This window comes from Argopecten irradians, chromosome 14 (genome assembly GCF_041381155.1).
Source record: "Argopecten irradians isolate NY chromosome 14, Ai_NY, whole genome shotgun sequence".
NCBI classification, from domain to species: Eukaryota; Metazoa; Mollusca; class Bivalvia; order Pectinida; family Pectinidae; genus Argopecten; species Argopecten irradians.
In genome coordinates this window covers 14,133,089-14,139,088 of record NC_091147.1, presented here as the reverse complement: position 1 = coordinate 14,139,088, position 6,000 = coordinate 14,133,089, and positions in this window count along the sequence as shown.

Sequence of the window (6,000 nt, the reverse complement as noted above, 5' to 3'; positions counted from 1 at the left end):
TAATTTCAGAAATATCGAAGATGTATGCGGATGTCTTGAAGAAATCGAATTTTTCCTACAGAAAAAATGTATTGATTATGGTAGGTAAATCTGTTAAGGCGATTGCATTGCAATTCACTTTTGAACAATCTTTTTAAAGAAATGAAGTCGTTTATGTATACTTGAGATGGTTCTTTCAATATAATTATGCTAATTTTTTTAACAGTATTTTCCCAGTTATTATCATCTAAGGATTAAACAATGATTGGAAATATTTCTAGTTTCATTATCTCCTCCTTTTTGGCGACAGTAAGATCGCGATTTCTCCCTGTGTGTGGTCCCATAACGAGATTTGTAACCAAATTTATATTTGTCCTTGGAAACCAATTAGGTGGTTTCGTGGTTTGATTAAGATCAGGTATTTACGTTTAAAAGTGCAGAATTTATTCCTAGCACATACTTATCTGATGGTCCGATTCCCATAAATCATTCACGATCGGCTCTGAATGACATCCCGAGGTCATAGACTACTGTATCCGCAAACAACCCAGCTTTTAACCGGAAGAAGCGTTCGTGATTTTCAATAACATTTTAGGAAATTAATGAAATCGTACAATATTGGAATAAAATCGACGTTATCAAGGAAAAATGTTTTATCGATAGCGTATCTGATACGTTTTAGCATTACATCATCAATCACAAATTTCTTTTAAAACCAAACAATTTTTAATTTAATGAAATCCTTTAAGTTTGTATTGATCGTGTGAGTTAAATATCATTAATGTCGACTTCTATAATGATAATGATAATACCCATTGATTTTTCCAAAATTCGACAGCAAAATCAAATTTGGGTAGTATGATATCAACTTTGTAAATGGTATATTACTAATAAATCGTTCAATATATTTCAAGGAAACGAACATCTACAAACCACTTTATTATGGAGAGATAATTGTTTCCCATAATTTGGCAAGCGAACAGGAACGATAAGTCAAATGATCCGCGGATATTTCTATAAACATATGCATAAAAAAAATCACGGTTGTTAGTAAGAGCGCATTGTCGCGAATTAATGTATTTGCGAATAGGTGGAACATACCGAAGACCCGAAGTATTGGATACGTAAAAAAGATTGTTTGCTGTATTTAGGTCTAAAATATCACCGAATTCTAAAAGAATTATGCTCTTTTTGTACATATTCGAGAAATCCAGAAATGTTCTTAAAGATAAAAAAGTTCTTCTTATAGATCAAATATACATGTACATCGCTTATGTGCAGAGGCTTGCAAAAGGCAAAGTTTAATAAATTAGTCGAACCTGCTCAGACGCTATCCGTTGTCTGCCTTATGTGATCCAATTTAATGGTCCACATTTCACAAAAGCTGTATCGGGCTCTGGTGAGTTGGTAAGAAACCTTTTATTCACCATCACCTTGCCGTTACTGTCGCGGAGAGCCGTCATGATGTAAAGCTCGCACACTCTAACTAATACTAAACCACATCTGCCATGGTCGACTATGCCAAAACCAAGGATCAGTAGAAAGCGCTTTTGATGTATCCAGGCCCTCGCGTAGGCTTAGAATAAATGAATTTTTGAAACAAATATAGTACACACACATCCATTGATGTTTATTTATAAAATGTTGTTTCCTGGAATGCGTACCAGATATAAGAAACAAATGTTCCATCTACAAAACACTGCAGTAACACCGCTTCTATTTGTTTAGGAATGAAATTCATCAAACTGTATGTAGTTTATGTGGAATTAATTCACGATCCAACATTAATAGTTGTGCGTGGATGAAAACGAAGGAATATTTGCTTCCTGATCCCCATCATTATGAGCAATATAGCTTCTACTTGAGATAACTAACCTAACCAACCTAAATCGTTTTGAATTCCATTATTTGAGACTAGTCGTATTTTATTTATCTTCGATTTGATTTTAATAACGTATCTTCCACTGTTGTATAAACGATTTCCCCCGCATCATGGTAATTAATATCACAATGATCAAAACATCGTTGAAGGTGTTGATGCGATTTATGAATTCAATATCAATTCTGTAATAAACAAAGGTCTGTTTGACATCAAATGGTATGCATCACTTGTCTTTCATTTCGTTTCTAAAACCTTTAGTGATACAGGATGCCAGCTGTGATTGATTATATTTCCATATTTCAATCAATGAAATGATAATAATAATGTTACTAAAGATTAATTTACCAAAACTTTGGAAATGTTAATTTAAGTGTTTCCTAGCATGAATGCCATAAAGTATATAAGGTGAAACATAAACATCATTAAAATATTTTGGATTGTATTTCAAAGGAATTTGAACAGCATTTAGAAAAGACATCATACTGCAATTTCATTTCATGCGGGCATTATCGTTAATGAATGGCCAATCTATACACTTCGTGTTTAAATCACATTTAATGTGTGTACTCCTTTAAAGCGTGAAATATGTATCTGAGAGACCACATTCGAGGTAAATCGGTTCAATCTTACCGATGCAGCAAGCATTCCCCAGCGTACAACGTTAATCATGTAATTTGATATATTTTCAAAACCATTTTTATCGCACCAGTACACGAATTTTACGTCTGAGGTCAAATGCTTTGCCTTCAAAAATGTTTATGTATCTTGTACTCAAACAAGATTTGCATAGTCTGAAACATGTTTTCTTCTCTTTCTTTGATAACCGTCTCTGAAGATAATATTTTTACAAAAAGATTACCTCACTTAGATTTACATTAAAACAACAAGAACGATTTATACATGTCAGGTTAAAACAAGACGCACGTGTTTTGGCGGGTGAGATTGAACATCTGTTTTTGTGTTACTTTAAACTCATAGATGCAATGCAAAGTTGGCATTTAGAACTCTACAGAACCAATTCCTAAGAGAGTGATCATTCCCCAGTTCATCTTAGTCCTTGGCCCGCCTGTGATAGCCTACCGGAGCCATTCGTGTTTGGTTTCTTGATCCGGAAATAAACATTATGATTTAAGCGAAATAGTACTGTTGGAAGCTGCTATCCGCAGTCGGACACTGCATTCTACATATATTTTCGCACGGGAAGGTGTATTTGTGTTTCTGATCTTGTGTACCACGAATGCTATTAAAGTAGATTATGTGGCGTGATTGTGCATGATGGTTTGTCTAGGTTATACCTCCAAAGAATCCTAAACAACGTCGCTAACTATATATAAAATGGCACCAGCCCAGTGCTAACACTGTGGGCGTGAGTTTATACCTACACTAGAGTTTCTCCCCTTCATATACCATTAAATCGTCACTGATGTTAACGACCAGTAATTAAATGACACTTCAAGTGGTAGGTTTATCTAAGGATTTCTAATATCTGTGAGTGGTGCACTTAGTATTTATGATATTTAAAGTTGTATGGTCTATCACTTTCGCTCTTTTTGTCATAGTAAAAACTGTATAGGTGCTATACACATTTTTCTCCGTCTGTCCGAGGTTTAAACTTTCTAATTTTACCACTTTTTATTAAGTTGCAGCACTGAAAGTATTTTAATTATAAAAATGAAAAATCTTTTTAACGTGTACACGTAAAACATAGGCTCGAAAGATGCCGAACTCTTCCGAACATCGTCGCGACAATCTCGAAGTAACACGAGAGTTGTGAAACCAAGAGAAGTGTCAACAATTTTTCGTAAACAAAACACGTGGTCGACCATAGCAGACTGGATTTACAAAGAAACTAATGCTCGCACATTACAATTTTTTATACACACAATATTGAATTACGTCAATGCGTGAATTAGATGTTTCAAATACTCGCACTGTGGACATAAATAAGCACGATTTGCTCATATTAGCCAGAAGGAAAACGTAAACAAACACATGTGCGTTTACGCTAGTTACCTGGATCACCACGTGCAGGACGTGTGGACATCAGTCACGTGATACGATTTCCGACAAAACCCGAAGGTACTGAATATGGCGGAGATTGAAGGCGTTTTATTCACAACCAGGAAAATATGATCCCTAGATTTCGGCTCTTTTATAGACTGACATATGGTTTTGGGGAGCTAAATCATCAAGTTACATGTCCATATTCAAATATCAAATGTTAAAACGACATATCGTTACAGCGAAAATTACAAGAAATACAACTTTAAGTAATAGCGACTGTATAGGTACCAATTAAGTACTAGATCCATCGAGTGTTTGTTAGATATATATTATGTCTGAGTTAGTTAACTGTATGGGCACAATTTGTCAAATTGTCGGAGTTATCCACCCCTTAATCAAGACACAGAAATAACAAAAAAAACTACTTTACATACTCAGGACTGGCACACAACATTTAAACAATGCAAACAAATACTTCAACTTGTACGTATTCTTATAATTCTCTGCTTTAAACTATTGCTAGAATTTTCCATACCTCAACGCACTATATCACGCACTGGTCATCATAAGTCTTTTTCAACAACATTATCGACCGACGAAGTTGAGAAGTACAGTCGAAACATTCGAGTGTGTTATATGGTGCTCTGAATTACAAACATTTAAAAAACAATCTAGCAATATCACTTTCAAGTGAGTATTGTTGATAAAAAGCCTCATTGGTTACTTTTGTGTATAAGTCATATAACAATACTTTGCGCTTCATTGTTATTGTGAGTAATTCTATTGTTGTTTTATATATTTGTCCATTTACGTAAAGCGTACAATGTATACCACTGAATGTAAAACGATTTTGTTGCTAGGATTAACCGTGTCAGAGATAGCTTTCCACCAGACAATTTGGCAATGATTCCCTACTTGTCAATGTTTTATTCACAAATCCTCTCATTTACGTAATGGATCGGACTCATCGCAACGCAAACCTCCTACATTTGTATCGCGGAAGTAGTTTTATTTGAAAAACAATAACGTATACCAACATAATACATCAAGCATCATTCTGTATTAACATAGCCGAGGGACGATTGATTAAAATCTAGTACGTATATACATTGTATGGGCTAAATGTCAATTTTGTCTCCTTAAGCGTAGAAAACGTAAACAATACACTTTTTTGACCGTACTTTAAACATCACATATAGCAAATGAAATGAAGATATATAAGGTATATGAGGTATATGTATGCAATACAAATCCATATAGTTTGCATACTTTATGAAAATACGTTAACAAATGAACCAAAATCACAAATATTGATTTAACATTGTGCTCTTTGGTCGTCACGAAACAAATACATTGTAGCTGAGTACACTTCAGTAAGGGTTCTTTCCGAGGATTTAATGATTTCTTTCATGTAAGCTTTAATTAATTGTGAATCTTTAATGTCATTCAGATAATCTGATCACCTATATATATCTAAGTACATTTCATTTTTGTGCTTCAACATATCTTATTGTCAAGACGTTATAGTCAAAAGGATCGAATGGCAGGCAAAGCCTTTATAACTTCAATAGGATGATACTGAGTATGTCTAAGTACATGTATACTGGGCACCTAATCCTGTTGTTGATATGCCGTGTCTCTGTAATTCAATAAATAGTTCAGCATCCGTAAGGACAAGGTTCTCCTACGTGTAATTAAAGACACAGCTTATCTTGTATCAGTTCGCACGACACAACAAAAGCCACTCCTCTCCCTACTCATAAAGCCCTATAAAGACACTTGCCCCACATTTCTTGCAATTAGTGACCTGGAAGTTTCTCAAGTGCAAGATCTTCAAGTCAAGGTTTTTAAAGAAAATGATGTAATCTTGTTTAGAATGCACTTGTAAATCCTCTTCCGGGGTGATATCTTTAAAATGTAATATTCCTTGAATCCATAGACAATGCTGTCAAGAGCAGCTCTTTTCATAATCTTGATTTTCAACAAAGCTATTGACCAAAATCCTGCGACACCTCATAACAGCTCTGAATGTTAACACTGAAGCGATAACAAACAAACGGCTGTGGCCATGTGCCACATTTTGAAAAAGCATTGATTGTGTTTTTTTTGTGCTTTTTTTCTAGATGATAAATCTT